This window comes from Saccopteryx bilineata, chromosome 3 (genome assembly GCF_036850765.1).
Source record: "Saccopteryx bilineata isolate mSacBil1 chromosome 3, mSacBil1_pri_phased_curated, whole genome shotgun sequence".
Classification (NCBI taxonomy): domain Eukaryota; kingdom Metazoa; phylum Chordata; class Mammalia; order Chiroptera; family Emballonuridae; genus Saccopteryx; species Saccopteryx bilineata.
In genome coordinates, this window is record NC_089492.1 from 67,079,018 (window position 1) to 67,104,781 (window position 25,764).

The 25,764-nt window shown below is 38.9% G+C and overlaps 2 pseudogenes; one reads left to right on the plus strand and one right to left on the minus strand.

Annotated features, from left to right (window-relative positions):
- Positions 1-900: 900 nt before the first annotated feature.
- Positions 901-12,683, minus strand: LOC136329791 (fatty acid desaturase 3 pseudogene; annotated as a pseudogene).
- A 262-nt stretch (positions 12,684-12,945) lies between these two features.
- LOC136329792 (large ribosomal subunit protein eL42-like) overlaps positions 12,946-25,764 on the plus strand; it is a 68,089-nt pseudogene continuing 55,270 nt past the window's right edge.

The window sequence follows — 25,764 nt, forward strand, 5'->3', positions numbered from 1 at the left end:
AAATATGAGCATGTAAAATACCATGTTCATTTGGATATATATGGCTAAATTTTTTTAATTTAAAATTTAAGTTTATAAATACATATTTAATCTTTCTTCACTGCTAAACCTTGCTGATAATTACTTGCCCAAGTATCAGAGTTTATCAATTCAAAAGAGTTTTTTTTTTTCAGTCTTTCTAAATCCCTCATAAAGAAGTTACATTGGAAATAGACAATCCAGAATAATAGCTTTGGCCTACCTAGAAAGTTGGAGTAATTTTTCCTCCAGAGCTAGCTCTCTAGCATCCTATTCTTCTTAGCTTTGCTTAACTTTCCAGCATTCTGCCTCTTCGTTTGTCAAAAGGAGTTAACAACATCTAGCTTGTAGGAGTGTTGTAAAGATCAGAGACGATGGATATGAAACACGAAACCCAGTGCCTCCCATTTAATAGGTATACCATAAAAGGGGACAATGGTGGTGATGATGACGATGATGATGGTAATGATGTTTATGAGGAGGGTGTGGAAATAGAGGAGATGAAGGAAATGGAGAAAGATGTGTTAGTTTCCATTGATCCAGTAACAAATGGACACATACTTCATGGTCAGTTCCTGGGCTCAGTTGATTTCCTTGCTTCACATCTCACAAGGCCACAATCAAGAGATCAGCTCTGTCCCCCTGGAGGCTAAAATGAGAATCTCTCTCTTTGTCTTTTCCAGCTTCTAAAGATTGCATATCTTGGCTTGTGGCTTTTATATGTATCTGGGTTTGTTTTTATATAAAAATAACACTTTTTCCTACATTTTTGTTCCAGGAAAACATGCCATGCTCATGATGTTGTTTCATGCATTATTCCCCTTAGCCCTTGTCCAGTCTGCCGGGCAGTCAGGCAAGGGGACCAAAGGGGAGATGGCAGGATCAGGAGGTCAGCAGGGCCCCCCAAGCCCAGATGTGGGGGCTGTGGTGCTGTTGAGCCTCCTTGAGTTGGCTTGGTGGTTGCTGGGGCCCTGGATGCCGCCTTCCCTCGTAGAGGGAGGCTTCCAGCCAGGCATCACCAGACTTTTTCTGAAGCCTAATGATGACTTCCAGGGCAGTGAGGCAGGATTTCACCTGTGTTGGGCAGATAAAATATATTATGCTCACTTTGTTAAAGATGGCACTGCCCACGTGGAAGCTGTTGCCAGATGATATTAATGTGTGTTGGGGGAGGGGTGTGGACAGGCAGGATCCTTGTAGCCTGGGGCTTGGTTTTAGGACTAAGCCTTTCCCACCCTTTCTGATGTGGGGTGGTACAATCCCATCATGCCTTAGATAAGTGACTTTGTATTAGAGACTTCCTTATTTGTATGTTGGATTAAAGGTTTTGATTTCTACACTATAAAGTGGGGCAGACTGGAGCTTGCTCTCTTGGTTCCTGAGATTAGCATTAGAGGAGGGAGCAGAGAGGAGAGCAGAGAAAGGCCACATGGAGGAGGCCAGGAGAAGCAGCCAAGATGGTGGAGTGCTGAGTGAGAAGCCAGTTGATGCAGAGTTTATGCAGGGAGAAGGAAGGAGATAGGGAACAGAGGTGAATAAGTCTAGTGAGCTAGAAACCTTTGACTCTAGGAAACTCGGATAAAGTTAGTAGCTTTGTGAGCACTGAGTGAGTGAATTTTGGAGCCCAGTGTGTGTTTTTACTTGCCCACCAGGTGCAAGTTAGAATTAAAGATGATGGCCCACCAGTTCGTGGCTCCATTGTTTCATTACCGTCTGTCCAAATCTAATGCGAATGTGCACAGGCTGGGAGGCTATGATGGTGGCCATGGCAACTGGCCATACAACCTGGTAGCTGCATCTGTGCTTGGCCCACAGTGCCTTGACTGACCATGCCATCCTGTGGTAGTTGTGCCTAGGCATCGTTGGGAAGAGGTGGTGCTCAATCTGAAAGTTGAAGTGCCACTGAGCCAGTCAATGGAGAGAGAGGACTCCATGTTGCAGGCACAACCCACTGAGAGCCAGCCCAGCCCCAGTGCTTCTTGTGGCCAGTCTCCTTGAGGATATGATTCATCTATGTGATGCACATAAACAGTGGCTGTCTAGGACCCTGAAAGCCAGGAAGAAAGACAGAGCCCTGGGAACACTTAGAAGGGGATATAGGAGAAGAAGAAATAAGAATGTAAGCTGGAGCCCAGAGCAAGCCTGTCCACTGCATGCATACCAGCATGGACTCCAGGTTTTCCACCTTAGTTCCCAGGAGGAGTAGCAGTGGACCCATCAAAAGGAAGAACAGGTGCCATTGATTGTAGAGTGAAGATTTGGATTTCTTCCTTCCGTCTTCAATGGACAACTCCCTCAGGAGGAAGACAGGCACCAGGCTCACATCTGGATCTTTGTGAAAGATGTTGGTTTGGAGTGTTGCTGTGTGTGGCAGCAGTTCCACCAGGGCACAGAGAAACACTCAGTTGTCCCATCACAAACTGCTGAGCCACATGGTTCTACCAGGACTCCTTGGAGCCGCCCTTGGCTTCAGACAAAAACCTTCAGGCACCTTGGACCTTTCCAATCTGTGGAGTTAGTTGGCCTGGGGCTTCAAATGTCTTCTTCCTCTTTTGTCTCACTTCTCTGACTTGCTGTTCTGCCCTCCTCTGCCACTTTGAAAGGCCCATATAATGACATTGGGCCTGCCTAACAATCTACATATTTAAGGTCTGTGATTTTAATTCCATCTACAAGTTTTCTTTTTCCAAAAGCTAACACATTGAGATTCTGTGGCTTAGGGAATGGAAATCTTTGGGTGGCCATTAATCTGCCTACATAGAGGGAAAGAATAATGTTGATCATAATAGAAATACCAAATAAATTTAGGTACTAGCTCCTACACGATTTAGCCATTCTCAGTATTTAAAGGGCAATAAATTTGACATGATAAAGTCACCTTAGTGTAATGGAAAGATAATGCCATGGGTCCATCTCTACAACCATGTACAAATCACAAAAAGGTCTAAGATTTCTGATTGCTTTTCAAATGAGAAAGTCAGTTTAATGACATAAGAGCTGTTTCCAGTTACAAAATTCTGTCATTCATTTTGAGTAAATTTAACAGCCAAGAATCTCCTGAATCTTGCCACTCCCAAACAAAAGACAAATGTCAGATTGCACCTGGTGGTCCGTGGTCCATGTGGAAAATTATAATGAGGATGAAGCCTGGGTTTATAATTTAATGGATTAGAATCCCATTGAAAGAGAGGCGTGTATTGTCGCATCTAATTCCCCTGCTATTATTTGTCCTTCCTTTGTAAGAACAAGAAAGGCAAGCAAAGCATGGTACATGGCTAAGCATGAGAAAACAAGAGCCATTAGATACACTCATCTATTATTCCTACATATAGGAATGCATTAACTTCTCTAAAAATATAGGTGCAGCTCCTCTTAAGCAAATCTTGAGCATAAAGGTGTCCCATAGGGTGCATGGGTTTTTAAACCGTGTCTAATCTTCTATAATTTTTTTATTTCTCCTTTAGAAACTCTTCCCAAATTGATGTTTTCTGTAGACAGATTTTGGGATAGGGGTTTCCAAAAATAAATGTAGTACAAAGGTGTTGGTTTATTAATAACAGTACAACTACTATTTTTCAATCATCTAGGGCCTTAATATTTTTAAAATAAGAATATTTATTATCTACTAATTCATAGTGGTTTCATCCATAGAAAATAGTCTCATTCACCATCTTAATTAGACACATTTTACTTATTTTTCCAGTATTCGCTGGTCATCTTACCTATACTCTGAACTAGGCTAGACATTGGAAATACAAAGATGACTGGTACATAAATTTTTATCTCAAGAATCCCAGAGTCTATTAGGAGGAAGACAAGTAAAAATAAAAACATAAAGTAATAATTATTATTATTAGTATGCAAGAGGTAGCTGACATCATAATAAATCTACTCAAGGCAGAGATGGTTCATTAATTTTGTCAGGAAAATACAGGCATGTGTGGGAAGGTATAAAGAAGTAGTCATATATAAGTGGGCTTTTATTTTTCCAGGTGGACACACTAAGAAAAAGCATTTTACATAAAATTAACAATATATGTGTTGGGCTAATAAGTTTGTAAAATGTGTTGTTTAGGTTTGCTCACTTATATTTTGTATTGGCCTGGGCAGTACCATCTATATGTAGTCTGTGCAAAGCTGCAGTGCTTGCCCTCAGGAGGGCAGATTGGAAATTACAGATTATCCTCCTGTTTAGGAGGGGCCATTGTATTGCTAATGTTTGCTGGAGAAAGAATTTTTTTCCCCAGCCTGGGTTTTGCAGGAAGAGAGGAAAGAGTGCTGATGTGGAACCAAAACTGAGGAGCTTTGAGAGCTCCACTGAGACTGGTGGGGGCCTTTGATTCCAGGAGGAATCAGAGAAGGTTTTCAGGGTTGTGGAACTAGAGAATGAGTCAGGGCTTTGGGAGCTCTAAATGAGAGGGAAGCGGTCTTCCCTGCCTGTTGGCTCTTCTGCCGGTACGAGACTTCAGTAAACACAATGGCTCACCATGTTTTGCTCTACTGTTTCTTTACCATCTGCCCAAATCCAATGAGAACCTGCATGGCCATGATGGCGGCCACTGGCCATACAATATGCAAAAAGGAGAAAGGATGTGTGTGTATATCAATTTACTTCTTTCCATTTGTTTGGCAGTTACAAGAAGTTTTGTTTCAGTATATGCAAATTGTTAAAATTATGAGTGACTTTTCCTAACGATAATTTCCAAAAAAACAGAACCAAAGTTCAGAAAATTATAAATTACATGGTAGAAGAGTAGAAATTTTACATTAAAACCTTAGGACTTATAAAAGAAAAGAAGGAAAAAAAATCTTGTACTTAGTTCCAATGGCTTACATGAGTGAAGGAGACAGCTGGTAAAGCAAGCCAACAGAGACAAGGCCCAAGAGGATGGGAAAGGGCATAAAAAATGAAGGAGGCCCTGGCCGGTTGGCTCAGCGGTAGAGCATCGGCCCGGCATGTGGAAGTCCCAGGTTCAATTCCTGGCCAGGGCACACAGGAGAAGCACCCATCTGCTTCTCCACCCTTCCGCCTCTCCTTTCTCTCTATCTCTCTCTTCCCCTCCTACAGCCAAAGCTTCATTGGAACAAAGTTGGCCTAACCACTGAGGACGGCTCCGTGGCTCCCACCTCAGGCACTAGAATGGCTCTGGCTGCAGCGGAGCAACACACCAGATGGGAAGAGCATTGTCCCCTGGTGGGTATGCCTGGTGGATCCCAGTCAAGCACATGCAGGAGTCTGTCTGACTGCCTCCCCACTTCTAATTTCAGAAAAATACAGAAAAATAAAAAGAATGAAGGAGAGAGGTATATCTAAATACTCCAGAATATAAACTCTGACAACTTAGACATTCAGATAGAGGACTAAACTCAAGGGAAAAAAGAATGTCTTAATATGTGTATTATTTTCAAAAGAAAAATTTATAAATATCTCACTAAAGGTATTAAGCAAAGAAACTTGAATAAGTTTTTAAGAAAAAAAGGATGGGACTGAAAAGATGGCAGTGGAGTAGGTGGATGCACAGATGCCCAGCTCTCACCACCAAACTGGAATACAAATCAATTTAGGAAAAATCAGCATGAAAAACCAACTCTGAACTACAAGAACAGCTCTCAAAAACCAAGGAGCAGCCCTGGCTGGTTGGCTCAGCGGTAGAGCGTCGGCCTGGCGTGCAGGAGTCCCAGGTTCGATTCCTGGCCAGGGCACACAGGAGAAGCGCCCATCTGCTTCTCCACCCTTCCCCCTCTCCTTCCTCTCTGTCTCTCTCTTCCCCTCCAGCAGCCAAGGCTCCATTGGAGCAAAGATGGCCCGGGTGCTGGGGATGGCTCTGTGGCCTCTGCCTCAGGCGCTAGAATGGCTCTGGATGCAACAGAGCGATGTCCCAGAGGGGCAGAACATTGCCCCCTGGTGGGAATGCCAGGTGGATCCCGGTAGGGCGCATGCAGGAGTCTGTCTGACTGCCTCCCCATTTCCAGCTTCAGAAAAATGAAAAAAAAAAAACAGTAAAAAAAAAAAAAAAACAACAACCAAGGAGCAAAGTAGAAGCCACAACAAACCTGGTAGGGAGTGCCTGAATCTCCCCTGCTGACAGGAACGGAGGAGGGGTAAGGCTGAGAGCCCAGAGGGGATCTCACACAAGGGAAAAGAGCAGAAACTACTGCTCACAGCCACTTGCCTGGTGACCAGGGAGCGAGGTGTGTTGAAAAGACTAGCTTATCTCCCAAGTGGAAAGAAAAGAGAAAGGGACAGACTGTGAGAGGCTAAGGAATGAAGGAGACGACCTAAAAAAGCTGACTCATCCGTGCTGGAGGCGGCCATAGCTGGGGGAGGGACTGAACCTTTCACAAAACAGAGCTGAATTGCTTCCAGATCAGAGATCTCCGGACATCTATCCAGCTCCAATCAATGCAACAAGACACAGCTGAAAACAAGAAGTGGGGAGGAGGGGCAGTAACTCAGGTCTCCATGGAGATCAGAGATACACCTTCCCCTACTGAAGCTGAGAAAACACCCTGCCCCCAGAGAGATTAATTGGCTAAAGTGGCCTTCAGAGACTCAGGTTACACCCATCGCATTCCTGGATACAGTTTCAAGGAAGCCCCCTGCTGAGATCAGTAAACAAGACTATCACCTGTTAAGAAAACAAACAAATCAAGACTTCAAAGCTGCCCATATCCGAAAGTGAATTACAGATAACAGCTGATACCAACCCAAGAAGACCTAGAAATAACACAACTGAAAACTGGAGGCAGATAACACCAAGCCTAGACTCAACAAACTCTACAAATAAAATGCCCAAAAACAGACAATGAGAAGACAAAGAAGTGCAATACAAATGAAACCACAAGAGACACCTTCAGGAGATGAACTGAGTGATATGGAAATAGTCAAATTTCCAGATGCGGAGTTCAAAATAATGATTGTAAGGATGCTTAGGAATCTTAGAACAACAATGGATGGTCATTATGAACATCTAAATAAAGAAATAGCAAGTATAAAAAAGAATCAATCAGAGATGACAAATACAATATCAGAAATAAAGACCACAATGGAAGGAATTAAAAACAGGATAGATAGAGCTGAGGATTGAATCAGCGAGTTGGAGGACAACTGGAATGAAGGCATGAAAGCAGAGAAGAAAAGAGACTCAAAAAGTCAGAGGAAACTCTTAGAGAGCTCTGTGATAACATGAAGAGAAATAACATCCACATCATAGGGGTTCCTGAAGAAGAAGAAAAAGAACAAGAGATAGAGACTTTGTTCAATCATATCATAGTTGAAAACTTCCCTAAATTAATGCAAGAGAAACTCTCACAAGTCCAAGAAGCACAGAGGACTCCATTAAAGAGAAACCGAAAGAAACCTACACCAAGACACATCATAATTAAAATACCAAAGCTAAGCAATAAAGAGAAAGTATTAAAAGCTGCAAGAGAAAAAAAAATTATCACCTACAAAGGAGCCCCCATAAGGATGATATCCAACTTCTCAACAGAAACACTTGAGGCCAGAAGGGAATGGCAAGAAATATTCAAAGTAATGCAGAACAAGAACCTACAACCAAGATTACTTTATCCAGCAAGGCTATCGTTTAAAATCGAAGGAGAAATAAAAAGCTTCCCAGACAAAAAACAACTCATGGAATTCATTACAACCAAACCAATGCTGCAGGAAATGTTAAGGGGCCTGTTGTAAACAGACCAAAGTGGGAAAAGAATATAGCAAAAAAGGAATACACCTTTAAAGAAGAAAATGGCAATAAACAACTACATATCAATAATAACCTTAAATGTAAATGGATTAAATGATCCAATCAAAAGACATAGGGTAGCTGCGTGGATAAGAAAACAGGACCCATACATATGTTGTCTACAAGAGACACACCTTAGAACAAAAGATACACATAGATTGAAGGTAAAAGGATGGGAAAAAACATTTCATGCAAATGGAAATGAAAAAAAAGCTGGGGTAGCAATACTTATATCAGACAAATTGGACTTTAAAACAAAGGATATAGTAAGAGATAAAGAAAGCCACTACATAATGATAAAGGGAGTAATCCAACAGGAAGATATAACTATTATAAATATCTATGCACCTAATATAGGAGCACCCAAATATATAAAGCAGACTTTCGTGGATTTAAAGGGTGAAATCAACAGCAATACTATAATAGTAGGGGATTTCAATACCCCACTAACATCACTAGATAGATCCTCAAGAAAGAAAATTAACAAAGAAACAGCAGACTTATTGGAAACACTACATCAGCTTGATTTAATAGATATCTTCAGAACCTTTCACCCTAAAGCAGCAGAATATACATTCTTTTCAAGTGCTCATGGTACATTCTCTAGGATAGACCACATGTTAGGGCACAAAAGTGCTCTCAACAAATTTAAGAAGACTGAAATCATATCAAGCACTTTCTCCGATCACAATGCCATGAAACTAGAAATGAACCACAACAAAAAAGCTCAAAAATTCTCAAACACATGGAAACTAAATAGCAGGTTGTTAAATAATGAATGGATTAAAAGTGGGTTCAAAGAAGAAATAAAAAAATTTGAAGAAACGAATGACAATGAGCATACAACAACTCAAAATTTATGGGACACAGCAAAAGCAGTACTGAGAGGGAAGTTCATAGCACTACAGGCACACTTTCAGAAGCTAGAAAAAGCTCAAATAAACAACTGCATCTAAAAGAATTAGAAAAAGAACAGCAAGTAATGCCCAAATGTAGTAGAAGGAAGGAAATAATAAAAGTCAGAGCAGAAATAAATGACATAGAGGCTAAAGAAACAATACAGAGATCAAAGAAACTAGAGCTGGTTCTTTGAAAAGGTAAACAAGATTGATGAACCTTTAACTAGACTTACCAAGAAAAAGAGAGAGAGGACTCAAATAAATAAAATTAGAAATGAGAGAGGAGAAATAACAACTGACACAACAAAAATACAAAATATTGTAAGAAAATACTATGAAGAACTGTATGCCAAAAAACTAGACAATCTAGAAGAAATGGACAAATTCCTTGAAACATACAATCTTCCAAAAATCAATCTGGAAGAATCAGAAAACCTAAACAGACCGATTACAACAAATGAGATTGAAACAGTTATCAAAAAACTCCCAACAAAAAAAAGTCCGGGGCCCGATGACTTCACAATGGAATTCTACCAAATATTCAAAGAAGAACTAACTCCTATCCTTCTCAAACTATTTCAAAAAATTCAAGAGGAAGGAAGACTTCCAAGCTCCTTTTATGAGGCGAGCATAATTCTGATTCCAAAACCAGGCAAAGACAACACAAGAAAGAAAATTATAGGCCAATATCCCTGATGAATATAGATGCTAAAATCCTCAACAAAATGTTAGCAAACTGGATCCAACAATATATGGAAAAAATCATACACTATGATCAAGTGGGATTTATTCTGGGGAGGCAAGGCTGGTACAATATTCATAAATCAATCAATGTGATTCATCACATAACAAAAAGAAGGAGAAAAACCATATGATAATTTCAATAGATACAGAAAAAGCATTTGATAAAATTCAGCATCCATTCATAATCAAAACTCTCAGCAAAGTGGGAATATAGGGAACAGACCTCAACATGATAAAAGCCATCTATGAGAAACCCACAGCCAACATCATACTCAATGGGCAAAAATTGAAAGCAATACTCTTAAGTTCAGGAACAAGGCAGGGATGCCCCCTTTCACTACTCTTATTTAACATAGTCCTGGAAGTCCTAGCCACAGCAATCAGACAAGAAGAAGAAATAAAAGGCATTCAAGTTAGAAAAGAAAAGTAAAACTATCATTATTTGCAGATGATATGATTGTATATAGAAAACCCTAAAGCAGGGGTCCCCAAATTTTTTACACAGGGGGCCAGTTCACTGTCCCTCAGGCCATTGGAGGGCCGGACTATAAAAAAAAAAACTATAAACAAATCCCTATGCACACTGCACATATCTTATTTTAAAGTAAAAAACAAAACGGGAACAAATACAATACTTAAAATAAAGAACAAGTAAATTTAAATCAACAAACTGACCAGTATTTCAATGGGAGCTATGCTCCTCCCACTGACCACCAATGAAAGAGGTGCCCCTTCCGGAAGTGCTGCGAGGGCCGAATAAATGGCCTCAGGGGGCTGCATGTGGCCCGCGGGCCATAGTTTGGGGACCCCTGCCCTAAAGTCTCAGTCAAAAAGCTACTGGACCTGATAAATGAATTCAGCAAAGTGGCAGGATATAAAATCAATACTCAGAAATCAGGCATTTTATACACCAACAATGAACAGTCAGAAAGAGAAATTAAGGAAATAATCCCCTTCACAATTACAACGAAAAAAATAAAGTACCTAGGAGTAAACTTAACCAAGGAGACTAAGACTTGTACTCAGAAAATTACAAAGCATTGATAAAAGAAATCAAGGAAGATACAAACAAGTGGAAGCATATACTGTGCTCATGGTTAGGAAGAATATACATCATTAAAATGTCTATTTTACCCAAAGCAATCTATAAATTCAATGCAATACCAATTAAAATACCAATGACATACTTCAAAGATATAGACCACATATTCCAAAAATTTATATGGAACCAAAAGAGAACACGAATAGCCTCAGCAATCTTTAAAAAAAAAGAATAAAGTGGGAGGTATCACACTTCCTGATATCAAGTTATACTACAAGGCCATTGTACTCAAAACAGCCTGGTACTGGCATAAGAACAAGCATATAGATCAATGGAACAGAACAGAGAACCCAGAAATAAAACCACAGTTCTATGGACAACTGATATTTGACAAAGGAGGTAAGGAAATACAATGGAGTAAAGACAGCCTCTTTAACAAATGGTGTTGGAAAAATTGGACAGCTACCTGCAAAACAATGAAACTAGATCACCAACTTACACCACTCACAAAAATAAACTCAAAATGGATAAAAGACTTAAATATAGGCCATGAAACCATAAGCATCTTAGAAGAAAACATAGGCAGTAAGCTCTCTGACATCTCTCGCAGCAATATATTTGCTGATTTATCTCCACGGGGAAGTGAAATAAAAGACAGGATAAACAAATGGGACTATATCAAACTAAAAAGCTTTTGCAAAGTTAAAGACAACAAGAACAGAATAAAAAGACAAACTACACAATGGGAGAACATATTTGACAATACGTCTGATAAGGGGTTAATAACCAAAATTTATAAAGAACTTGTAAATCTCAACACCAGGAAGACATACAATCCAATCCAAAAATGGGCAAAAGAGATGAATAGACACTTCTCCAAAGAGGACATACAGATGGCCAATAGGCATATGAAAAAATGCTCAACATCACTAATCATTAGAGAAATGCAAATTAAAACCACAATGAGATATCACCTCACACCAGCCAGAATGGCGCTCATGAACAAAACAACACACAATAAGTGCTGACGAGTATGTGGAGAAAAGGGAACCCTCCTGCACTGCTGGTGGGAATGCAGACTGGTGCATCCACTGTGGAAAACAGTATGGAGATTCCTCAGAAAACTGAAAATCGAACTGCCTTTTGACCCAGCTATCCCACTTTTAGGAATATACCCCAAGGACACCATAGAACGGCTCCAAAAGGAGAAATGCACCCCCATGTTTGTGGCAGCATTGTTCACAATAGCAAAGATCTGGAAACAGCCCAAGTGTCTGTCAGAGGACCAGTGGATTAAAAAGCTTTGGTACATATATACTATGGAATACTACTCAGCCATAAGAAATGATGACATTGGATCATTTACAATAACATGGATGGACCTTGATAACATTATACAGAGTGAAATAAGTAAATCAGAAAAAAAAACTAAGAACTATATGAATCCATACATAGAAGGGACATAAAAATGAGACTCAGAGACAGGAACAAGAATGTGATGGCAACAGGGGTGGGGAGTGGGGGAAAGGGGGATGGGGCGAAAAAGGAGAGAGGGGTTGGGGGAGGGGAGGGGCACAAGAAAACCAGATAGAAGGTGACAGAAGACAATTTAACTTTGGGGGAGGGGTATACAGCACAATCAAATGTCAAAATAATCTAGAGATGTTTTCTTTCAACATATGTACCCTGATTTATCAATGTCACTGCATTAAATTTAATAAATAAATTTTTTTTAAAAAAGGATGATGATTGAAGCAATTTCCATTTTAATCATTTGTTACATCATTGATACTATTTTGATTTAGCGTTTGTCTTTATAGTAGTAAATGTTACTAGAAAGGAAAACTTATATACCATTTTATTTTTTGTGAAAGATGCTATAATTTTCTTCTTTGCTTGAGTAAATAAATACAAAAGGCTACCTTGGAGCAGATTTTTATTGTTTCTTCCCCAACAGTTGTGTATTCCCTCTTGTCTAGAAGGATTTGAATAGATATATTAAGATGTGACCTAAAAGAGACTACTCATTCCAATATCTTTGGATTTACAGGCGTGATGATGGGCAAATGCAGGTAGAGTGCAGAGTGCATTCCTAACAGCTGTGGCTGATGCAATGCTGTGAGAATACTCCAGGACCTGAAACCCTCTTAGGCACACCCTGGAAGGGAGCTCGCCCACTATACGGAAATGACTCAGCACCAGCCAGGCAGCCTCCTGACTTATTTTGGCCATTTGCCCTACTATAACATCCTATTAGCTGAACCCATGTATATAAGCTAGTTTACTTCCTGAATAAAGTGGATCTGCATCACTGAACCTGGTCTCTGGAGTTGGGTCTCTGCGTCTCCGTTGTCCTCACCCCTGGTGGGCCTTGTCCACAGGCAAAGAGAATGGACTAATCTAAATAACACTAAAAGTACATCCCAGGAGAAAAAGGTTAATGCCTAGAATACCTCTTCTTTGGTAATTTAATAATACCAGACCCTCCTCCAGAATGAATTCTCTTAGTCTTAATGAAGATTTCCTGGTAAGAAAAGAAATCAAGAGCCCCAACCTGAAATTTTCCATAAAGGTTGAGTAAACACATTTCAACACATGTGCTTGACCTTCAGAGAATAGCTACTTTTACCACAGCACATGACTGAGCCCCTCTTACCTAACAGGCACACTTTAAGGACAGTGACTGTACATAAGTATACTTTTTTTGTGAGACAGAGAGAGGGACAGATAAGGACAGACAGACAGGAAAGGAAAGAGATGAAAAGCATCATTTCTTTGTTGTGGCTCCTTAGTTGTTCATTGATTGCTTTCTCATATGTGCCTTGATGGGGGGCGGGGTAGTGGAGGGCTACAGCAGGGCAAGTGACCACTTGCTCAAGCTAGCAACCTTGGGCTCAAGCCAGTGACTTTTGGGCTGAAGCCAGTGACCATGGGGTCATGTCTATGATCCCATGCTCAAACCAGTGACCCCGCGCTCAAGCTGGTGAGCCCACACTCAAGCCGGATAAACCCACATTCAACCAGCGACCTCGGGATTTTGAACCTGGGTCCTCTGTGTCCCAGTCCAATGCTCTACCCATTGCACCACCACCTGTTCATGCTATGAGTGTACATTTTTAAAAAGCTGTAATGTTAGCTCAATCCTTGAGCCCCACTGCAGCTGTGCAGGTGACTAGAGCTGTTCAGCAGCCCCATTTCAAAGGAAGGCATCAGACCATGTAAGACCAAGTTTTCATCAATGATACCACTCAGGAATCAGACTCTAGGATAGACATTCAGTGTGGGTGGTTGATTGGAATCACTAGTATTACACAGTAAAGTAAGTCGGATAGGGTAGAGAGGAGGTAAAATGTGATACAGTGTCACCAAGGAGGCCTCAACCAAATCTATAGAGACTTCTGGAGCTGAGATGGTCTTTCAACACTTCCAGCAGCTGGAATAATGAGGGCTTCATCCTAAGGAGGCCATCTAGGCAGTGTCCTCAACACAGCCACACCAAACAGCTAGGACCTAATGAACAGATTCTCCAGTCCTGTCTGGTCTAAAACATGCCAAGAGGTTAAATTTTATTTCTGACAAATATGTAAGAATTAGGATACATAAAGAGTGTCTTATGAAATTAACCACTGATTTGTTCTCTGTAGTTCTAATAAGGCCTAAAGGTTTAAAGAATTTTCTGTAATCTTAAATGATACCATTCTAGATCTTGAAACATTGACTATAAATGATGACTTTTTTAAGTTGTATTTTTGTGATTTTTCTTCCATCCACTGACCCTGTGCCTTCACTCCACTACCTCCCTGTTTTATTCCAATTAAGGCAGCTGCATCTTGCCCCTTCTTGAGCTCAGCCATCTAATAAAATTATGGCCAGAAAAGGCTTGCAGTGCAATTTTGTAAATCATCATACATTTCACCTGGTACTCCCTACCTTAGTTCCTTTCAGTGCTCTGTCCTCCCTTTTGGAAAAGCTAACAGGTGAAGACCCTGCACAATGGTCCTGTCCAGTCTCAAGTATAATAGAAATGTACACTAAGCCCCAAGGCACTGTGATACAACAGACAAAGCAGGCAGAGATGCGGAAATGGTTTCAGTGAGTGGAAGAGATACTATATATTGGGACCTCTGATTGGAACTCAAGACTATGCAGCTCCTGGTAAAGTCCTTCCGAAAGTCCCCAGTCAGTAGCCCATAATTTATAGCAAAAATGGCTGAAATCATAGACAAAAGCTTGGGTAAATATATGCATTTTTAAATTTGTAGGTAAATAACTTCTTTCTTTCTCCTACTCTGGAAGCAAAGGAATGAATGCATATTCTGTTCTATTTCTTAGCTTCTATACTCCTTATAAGCTGCCCTGCTTCTCCTAGGCTAGCAGTAGTTTCCTGCTCAAATGTGAAAACAAATCCCCAACTCAAAACTGAGAAAACACTCACTTAGTATCCATCTTTTTATCAAAAGGCATAATTTTACCATTTTTATAAACAAAAATATGCACAGAAAAGCATTTTGAATGAAATTAATTTAAACCCCGAGTATATTAAACATATTTAATCAACTGAATTGAATTTATTGTAAGAGGAAAAAGAAGAGTACCTGGCTTTGATATTCAACATATGTCAGCCTAATTTTACAATAGTATTTTCATAAAGTCCAAGAATGAATTAGTAATTTATTTGCCTTGGAGGGAAATGGATGAATAGTTGAGTATGTTATAAGAGTTGACAGGACTCTGGTCTAAGCATACTTATCATATAAAAAACAAGATGGAAATAATTCCACATGGGAAGATTTGCTTTGTGCTGTATAGTTACATGAATTCCTTCTCTGCTTTATGTATCAGTTCCTTAATTACCATGCTGAATTCTTGGCAAACCAAACTATTTTGCCTTTTTTAGATTATCTAGAACAAAAATTATATGGTGAACTTTTGCATTTTTGTGTGCTATGTTAATATAATTTTACACAATCTGACCAGCCCCATTTTCCCTATAATGTTCCATCTTTTTATTAATACCTTTTTTTCTAATTGAGAATCTTTTTAAATTTAAAATCTGTATTTCTTTTTCTTTTATTATTCAGTGAGAGGAGGGGAGGCAGAGACAGACTCCCACATGTGCCCAGACCAGGATCCACCTGGCAAGCCCACTAGGGGGAGGATGCTCTGCTTATCTGGGATGTGGCTCCATTGCTCAGCAACTGAACTCTTCTTAGTGCCTAAAGTGAGGCCATGGAGCCATCCTCAGCACCCGGGGCTAACTCGCTCCAATCAAGCCATGGTTGCAGGAGAGAAAGAGAGAGAGAGAGAGAGAAGCAAGAGGGGGAAGGGTGGAGACACAGATGGTCACTTCTCCTATGTTCCCTGACCAGGAATTGAACCTGGGACTTCCACATGCTGGACTGACACTCTACCACTGAATCAACTGGCCAGGGCCTAAAATCTATATTTTTAATAGTTAAATAATTATGCCACTTTAGTAACACACACACACACATACAACTTCCTTAGGTAATTTTATGCAGAGACATTTCATTTTTCTATTAGAAGCAATCAGTGCTCAGGAACAGAAAATCTGTTTTGTTAACCATGAAAAAGAAGAAAAAAATTAAGAACATTATATCAATTTAGACTAATTAAAAAGAGATTTATTTCACAATGTGGTGCCCAACATATAATGTTATACATTTATTTTGTTATAGGATAAGTATCAAATTGGTTAAATGTATATAGTCTTCTTTGAAGGGAAAAATTATGATCTCCCTCCAAATATTTTTTGCTCAGAGAATTATAGAAATTGACAGCTTCAAAGAGAAGAACAATCTAATGAAAGTGATGCTGCCCTTAGACCCAGGCAAGAGAGGCAAGAGTGTTTTACAGAGCTTTATATAGCACAAACCAGGCACAGAATAAATTTGTTAAATGACCCTGCACACCTCTGTCATAACCAGTGCTGATTGATGATTAACAGCCTGCTCAAGGGGGTAGGGAACCTGATTTGTAGCATGTGCTGGCCCTCAGTGTGATGTCACTGACTTCAGAATTGGGAAAGATGCCATCAATGGATTCACTTCAGCATCAGCACTGCTGGTGACCTTGGCTATCCCCTCTTATGACTAACAAAACCAAGCTATTTCCATATCTCTTGCTCTATGGCTAATAAACAAAAGGTGACTGTGTCCAAATGTGAAGTTTTCTGTGTGGGTTTCTGATGGCATCCAAGATAAACTATGCTTCTTAGTATAGAGAAGATTTGAGAAGTAGAAACATTTATTAAGTAAGAAAAAGACAAATTAATTAGTGTGTCATATATTTCTACTCTGGAGGTAGTGAAAAAGGAACTCTTATACATTGTTAGTGAGAATGTAAAATGGTTAAACCACTATGGAAAATTATATGGAAGTTTCTCAAAAAAAATTAAAAACAAATCTACTATATGATTCAGCAATTTCACTTCTGGGTATATACCCCAAAGAAATAAAAACAGGATTTTGACAAGATATACAACATGTTTATCACAGCATTATTCACAATAGCCAAGATATGGCATCAACAAATGAATGGGTAAATATGATATGGTACAAAAAACAATCTCTCTGGGATTCCAAGATGGCTGCAGAGTAGGCAAACATATGAACTGCCACATCACAGGACCAAACTGGATTACAAATTAATTTAAGGACAATCATCATAAAAAAAACAATAACTTTGGACTAAAAGAACAGGACTCGAAAACCAAGTAGCACAGAAGAAACCACACAGAGCCTGGTAGGAAGTGTGGGGACTTAGTGGGACTCCCCCACTCTCAGGAGTGAGAGGCAGCTGAGGGTCCAGAGGAATTCTCATTGCAAAGAGAGAGACCCTGAGAGGAAGGGGTCTTTAGTCCCAGGACCAGAGCCTCAACCTAGAAAATCAGAGACTGGAGGAGACAGCCTGATAGCATTGAGTGAGAACAAGAGTGGGATTTCTGTCTGTGGGAAATGGCTGGTGAAGAAGTTGCAGCCTTAAAGGGCCAGCACAGAAATATCACTCACAGCCACTTGCCTGGGGCTCCAGGGGTGAACAGGGCTGAGAAGAATGGACTTGCATGAGAAGAGGGGGAGTGAGATCGAGGCACAGGGACACAAATGGTGATGGGGAGAATACCTGAGCTGAGGCATTCTCCAATGCCAAGGCAGCCATAACTGGGGGAGGGTTGCTCCCTCTGTCCAGCACAAGCCTAGCGTGGAGCCAGTTGACACACCTCCAAAAAGCTCTCCAGCTCCAATCACCATGAAAGACATTCGGAAAGGAGGAAGTAAAGGGGAGGGGCAGTGACTTAGGATTCCAGGGGGACCTGAGCTGCACCTCCCCTTTATGATACAGAGAACATGCCCCGCCCCCAAAGAGTAACTGGGCAGACCACACCTCTGGTTCTCAGAGGTCACACCTTCCTCATTCCTGAATAGAGTTTCAACTGGAGTCAAAGAGCATGATATGCACTCCACCCCCACACCCCACACCCCTCTTAAATACAGAAGTTCCATGCTGGGCACAGCAAGAAAAGAGCAGGGAAATTAAGACTTTTAAGTGGCTTTACTAGTTAAGGAGAATTAAAAGCCAAGCAACCAGCAGAGGCTGAGGGATCAAGACCTGGAGGAGGAGCCGCATTTGATATACCAATCTCAGACCCACAACCCCAACAAGCTTGCAAATCACACACAGATAAAATAAGAAGACAGGTATGTAATCCATAAGAATCAATAAGAGGCCCTGGCCAGTTGGCTCAGCGGTAGAGCGTCGGCCTGGCGTGTGGGGGACCCAGGTTCGATTCCCGGCCAGGGCACATAGGAGAAGTGCCCATTTGCTTCTCCACCCCCCCTCCTTCCTCTCTGTCTCTCTCTTCCCCTCCTGCAGCCAAGGCTCCATTGGAGTAAAGATGGCCTGGGTGCTGGGGATGGCTCCTTGGCCTCTGCCCCAGGCGCTAGAGTGGCTCTGGTCGTGGCAGAGCGACGCCCTGGAGGGGCAGAGCATCGCCCCCTGGTGGGCAGAGCGTCGCCCCTGGTGGGCGTGCCGGGTGGATCCCGGTCGGGCGCATGCGGGAGTCTGTCTGACTGTCTCTCCCCATTTCCATCTTCAAAAAAATACAAAAAAAAAAAGAATCAATAAGAGAAATCTCCAGAGAAAGAACTGAATGAGATGGAAGTAACCAAATTACCAGATACTGAGTTTAAAATAATAAATTTTACGATGCTCAAGGATCTCAGAGCTACAACAGATGGACATAATGAGCACCTAAATAAAGAAATTGCAAGCATCAAAAAGGACACTGCTATCATAAAAGAAATAATCAGAAGTGTCAGTTACAATATCAGAAATAAAGAAAGAATCAATAGCAGGCTGGATGAAGCAAAGAATCAAATCAGCGAGTTAGAGGACAAGATAAATAAAAACAAAGAAACAGAGCAAGGAAAAGAAAAGGAGCTCAAAATGTTTGAGGAAAATATAAGAAAACTCTGTGAAAATATGAAGAGAAATAACATCCGCATCATAAGGGTTCCTGAAGGAGAGGAGAAAGAACAAGAAATAGAGAACCTGTTTGAAGAAATTATAGCTGAAAACTTCCCTAAGTAGATGAAGAAAAAAATCACACAAGTTCAAGGAGCAAAGAGTCCCAGTAAAAAGAAACCCAATGAGGCCTACATCAAGACACATCATAATTAAAATACCAAAGTTAGGAGATAAAGAAAAAATACTAAAAGCAGCAAGGGAAAAGAAGTCAATTACCTATAGAGAAGCCCCCATGAAGATGACATTGGATTTTTCAGCGGAAACACTTGAGGCCAGAAGGAAATGGCAAGAAATATTTAAAGTATTCCAGAAGAAGAGCCTACAACCAAGACTTCTTTATCCAGCAAGGTTATAATTTAAAATTTAAGTAGAAATAAAAGCTTCACAGACAAAAAAATAACAACAAAACTCAAGGAATTCATTACAACCAAACCAGTACTGCAGGAAATGTTGCTATAAAAAGAGCAAATAAAAAAATAAATATAGATGAAGAGGATTATAGATTTAAAGAATAAAATGTCAATAAACAACTACATATCAATAATAACCTTACATTTTAAAGGATTAAATGCTCCAATCAAAAGACATAGTGTAGCTGCATGGAAAAGAAAACAGGACTCGTACATATACTGTCTACAAGAGGCTCACCTCAGAACAAAAGATACACATACACTGAGAGTAAAGGAATGAAAAAACATATTTCACACAAACAGAAAGAAAAAAAGCAGAGGTAGCAATACTAATATCTGACAAAATAAACTTTAACAAAAAGGCTATAGTAAGAGATAAAGAAGGTCACTAAATAATGATAAAAGAAGCATTACAACAAAAAGATATAACTATTATAAATATATATGAGCCTAATATAGAAGCACCTAAATATATAAAACAGATTTTGAAGAACATAAAGGGTGAGATCAACAGCAATACTATAATAATAGGGGATTTCAATACCCCACTAACATCAATGCATAGGACCTCCAGACAGAAAATTAAGAAAGAAACAGTGGCCATAAATGACACACTAGATCAACTGGATTTAATAGATATCTTCAGAACCTTTCACCCTAAAGCAGCAGAAAATACATTCTTTTCAAGTGCTCATGGTACATTCTCTAAGATAGAACATATGTTAGGACACAAAACCAGTCTGAATAAATTTAAGAAGATTGAAATTATATTAAGCATCTTCTTTGATCACAATGGCATGAAACTATCAATCAACTACAATACAAAAACTAAAAAAAATTCAAACACTTGGAAACTAAATAGCATGCTATTAAATAATGAATGAGTTAACAATGAGATCAAGAAGGAAATCAAAAATTTTCTTAAAAGAAATAAAAATGAACATATAACAATTAAAATTTTATGGGACACAGCAAAAGCAGTCCTGAAAGGGAAGTTCATAGCATTACAGGCATACCTGTAAGAAGCAAGAAAAAGCTCAAATTAACAACTTAACCTTGCACCTAAAAGAACAGCAAGTAAAGCCCAAGAAAGTGGAAGGAAGGAAATAATAAAGAACAGAGCAAAAATAAATGACATAGAGGCAAAAAATAAAAATAAACCAAAAAACAAAAAACAATAAGAAGATCAATGAAACCAAGAGCTGGTTCTTTGAAAAGCTAAACAAAATTGATGAACCTTTAATCAGACTTACCAAGAAAAAAAGAAAAAGGGCTCAAATAAATAAAATTAGAATGAGAGTGGAGAAGTAACAACTGACACAGCAGAAATACAAAGGATTGTAAGAAAATACTATGAAGAACTGTATGCCCCAAAATGGGACAACCTAGATGAAATAGATAAATTCCTTGAAATATATAATCTTTCAAAAATCAGTTTGGAAGAATCAGAAAACTTAAACTGACCAATTACAACAAAAGAGATTGAAACAGTTAACAAAAAACTTCCAACAATCAAAAGCCCTGGGCCAGATGGCTTCACAGATATATTTTACCAAATATTCAAAGCAGACTAACTTGCATTCTTCTCAAGCTACTTCAAAAAATTCAAGAGGGGCCCTGGCCATTTGGGTCAGTGGTAGAGCATTGGCCTGGTGTGCAGGAGTCCCAGGTTTGATTCTCAGCCAGGGCACACAGGAGAGGCACCTGTTTCTCCACCCCTCCCCCTCTCCTTCTTCTCTGTCTCTCTCTTCCCCTCCCGCAGCCAAGGCTCCATTGGAGCAAAGTTGGCCCGGGCACTGAGGATAGCTCCATGGCCTCTGCCTCAGGCACTAGAGTGGCTCTGGTTGCAACAGAGCAACACCCCAGATGGGTAAAGCATCGCCCCCTGGTGGGCATGCCAAGTGGATCCCGGTCGGGCGCATGTGGGAGTCTGACTGCCTCCCTGTTTCCAACTTCGGAAAAATACAAAAAAGAAAAAGAAAAAAATTCAAGAGGAAGGAAGACTTCCAAGCTACTTTTATGAGGTGAGCATAATCCTCATTCCAAAACCAGGCAAAGGCACTACAAAGGAAGAAAACTATAGGCCAATATTCCTGATGAACTTAGATGCTAAAATTCTCAACAAAATATTAATGAACCAGATCCAGCGATACATGAAAAAAACACATCATGATCAAGTGGGATTTATTCTGGGGAGGCAAGGCTGGTACAATATGTGCAAATCAACCAATGTGATTCATCACATAAACAAAAGGAAGAATAAAAACCACATGATAATATCAATAGATGCAAAAAAAGCATTTGATAAAATACAGCATCCATTTATGATAAAAGCTCTCAGCAAAGTGGGAATACAGGGAACATACTTCAACATAATAAAGGCCATCTATGACAGATCCACATCATACTCAATGGCCAAAAATTAAAAGCATTCCCCTTAAGAAGAGGAACAAGGCAGGGGTGCCCCCTTTCACCACTCTTATTTAACATAGTTCAGGAAGTCCTAGCTATACCAATCAGACAAAAAAAAAAAAGGAAAGAAATAAAAGGCATCTAAATTGGAAAAGAAGTAAAAATTTTATTATTTGCTGATGACTTGATACTGTACATAGAAAACTCTAAAGTCTCAGTCAAAAAAACTACAGGAACTGATAAGTGAATTTAGCAGGGTGGCAGGATATAAAATCAATATTAAAATCAGAGGCATTTTTATACACCAACAATGAACTATCTGAAAGAGATATTAAAAAAAAACAATTCCCCTTCACTATTGCAACCAAAAAAAAATAAAGTACCTAGAAGTAAATTTAACCAAGGAGGTCAAAAGTTGAACTCGGAAAATTATAAAACATTAATAAAAATATTCGAGGAAGATACAAAACAAATGGAAGCATATATCTTGTTCATGGATAGGAAGAATAAATATCATTAAAATGTCTATACTAGACCAAGTAATATATAGATTCAATGCAATTACTATTAAAATACCAATAGCATACCTCAAAGATATAGAACAAATATTCTAAAAATTTATATGGAACCAAAAAAGAACATGAAGAGCCTCAGCAATCTTGAAAAAGAAAAATAAAGTGGGGTGGGGGACAGGTATCACACTTCCTTGATATCAAGTTATACTACAAGGCCATTGTATTAAAAACAACTTGGTACTGGCATAAGAATAGGCATAGAGATCAATGGAACTATGGCCAATTGATATTTGACAAAGGAGGTAAGAGCATACAATGGAGTAAAGACAGTCTCTTTAACAAATGGTATTGGGAAAATTGGACAAATACATACAAAAAAATGAAACTAGACCACCATCTTACACCATTCAGAAAAATTCAAAATGGATAAAAGACTTGAATGTAAGTCATGAAACCATTATCATATTGGAAGAAAACATAGGCAGTAAGCTCTTTGACATCTCTCGCAGCAATATATTTGCTGATTTAACATCACCGCCATGTGAAATAAAAGACAGGATGAACAAATGTGACTATATCAAACTAAAAAACTTTTTCACATCAAAAAACAACATGAACAAAATAAAAAGACAAACCACACAATGGAATAACATATTTGTCGACACATCCAATAAGGGGTTAACAACCAAAATGTATAAAGACCTTCTAAAACTCAATACCAGGAAAGTAAACAATCCAATCAAAAATTGGGCTAAGGAACTGAATAGACACTTCTCCAAAGAGGACATACAGATAGCCAATGGGCATATGAAAAAAATGTTCAACATTACTAATCATTAGAAAAATGCAAATTAAAACCACAATAAGATACCACCTCACACCTGTCAGAATGGTGCTCATTAACAAAACAACACATAACAAGTACTGGCTAGAGTGTGGAGAAAAGGAAACCCTCCTGCACTACTGGTGGGAATGCAGACTGGTGCAGCCACTGTGGAAAACAGTATGGAGATTCCTCAAACATTAAAAATGAAACTGCTTTTTGACCTAGCCATCCCACTTTTAGGAATATATCCTAAGAATACCAAATCAGTAATTCAAAAGAAGAAATGTACTCCCAAGTTTATTGCAGCATTGTTTACAATAGCCAAGATCTGAAAACAGCCCAAGTGTTCATCAGTGGGTGAGTGAATTAAAAAGCTGTTGTACATATACACAATGGAATACTACACGGCCTTGAAAAAGAAGGAAATCTTACTCTTTGTGACAACATGAATGGACCTGGAGTCTATTATGCTAAGTAAAATAAGCCAGGCAGAGAAAGAAAAATATTATATGACCTCACTCATATGAGGAATCCAATGAACAATGTGAACCTTGGAAGAGAAGAGAGGCAGAGAAGGGGTTAAAGAGTCTAGAGGGAAAGTGGTCAGAGGGAAAGGAAATGAGAGGATGGGATCAAACAAAGGAAAGACATTTGGGAAAGTATATACACATAGCACAGAGAGATAGAGGGCAGGATAGTAAATCATGGAGGGAAGGGGGGCAGTCGATGAGGGGAGGGAACAAAGGGGGTATCAAGGAGAACAATGGCAGGAAGGAGGGAGATAAATTTGGGGGAACACTTGTAATTATGTAAACACAGCAAATTAAGATTAAAAAAATGATATGGTACATATGCACAATTTAATATCATTCAGCCATGAGAAAAGAGGGTATTCTTCTTCTATTGTGCCAACAGGGGTAAGCCTTGAACATATTATGTTAAGGGAGATGAGTCAAACAAAGAAAAACAAGTACTGTATGATAGTACTTATATCTTTAATCTAAAAAATTTAACCCTGCAAAAAAAACAGTGAGTAAAATAGTGGTTACAAGTGGATGGTTGAGGGAGAATGAGATAAAATTGATGGTGTTTAAGGGATACCAACTTGTAATGAGTAGTAAATAAGCCATAGAGACCTAATATACTGCATAATTAATGTAGACAAGAATTGTATTATAATGTGGTAAATATCACTACATTAGGAATTATATTACAATATAAAGATATAAATGTATCAGAGTAATATACTATACACTTTAAACTTACACAACACTATGTCAAATTAACTCAATTAAAAACTTTCTCTGATAGTAATAGATTCTTACATAAAGGAAAACATAATTTGAACAAAAATCATATAAATTAGTGATTTTGTATAACAAAAAATTAATTTATATGGGTCAAGTTTATAATAATTTATAAAGTGTATATGCTTTTATTTGATAACTAATCCAAATGTCATTAGCCTATCAAAAGAACATTTAGGCAAGCACAAGAAAAAATTACCATAATCATCTTTGATATTTTGCCTAATTTCAATCATATTAATAAAGTAACTTTACACATATACTATAGTTTATTTTGTTATATTAAGTCCTATTTATCAAGAAAAAAGCTAGAACATATTTTATTAAACAGAGTTATAGCTTTATATGTACACCAAATATTTGGACATTACTAACTGAACAGCTATGTTATTTATAAAATTGCTTTTCATTATTATTACATTCACTATTATATTTGTAGTCAAAGGGACTACAAATAAGTCCTTTTAAAATATTTTTAATTAGTCAAATATTGTGGAAGTGTGGAATAGAAATTTAGAAATTTGAATTTGAACTTTTATCTATTTTTTTCTTTTAAATTTTTATTTATTTATTTATTTTCAGATACAGAGCAAGAGTCAGAGAGAGGGATAGATAGGGACAGACAGGAACAGAGAGAGATGAGAAGCATCAATCATCAGTTTTTCATTGCAACACCTTAGTTGTTCATTGATTGCTTTCTCATATGTGCCTTGACTGAGGGCCTTCAGCAGACCGAGTAACCCCTTGCTCAAGCCAGCGACCTTGGATCCAAGCCGGTGAGCTTTTTGCTCATGCCAGATGAGCCCGGTCTCAAGCTGGTGACCTCTGGGTCTGAACCTGGGTCTTCCGCATCCCAGTCTGACGCTCTATCCACTGTGCCACCTCCTGGTCAGGCTGAATTTGAACTTTTAAAGTGAAACTCATTTCCCCCTCCCCAACAGCAGTTAATAATGATAAATGCAGACACTGTAGCATTCCTGAGAATACTTGGATGTCTAAAACCAGTTTAAAGACATAAAGACAGTAAGTAGTATTTTTATTTTCTTTGAAGATTTTCTGAAAGCCCAACTCTTTTCTTTTGAAAATCTTTTACTCAAAACCTATGGATTTTCTTAATTGAACCTAATTTATTCGTAACTGCTAGAAAATTTAAATCAAATAATGGATGCTCCCACAGTCTTAAATATCTTATTTGAAAATTGGAAGGGTAGTACATATATAGCCTACTCCTGTTGTCGTTTTGGTATTTTGTAAGACAATATATTGGAGTATCTAACACAAACTAGACCTTCACTA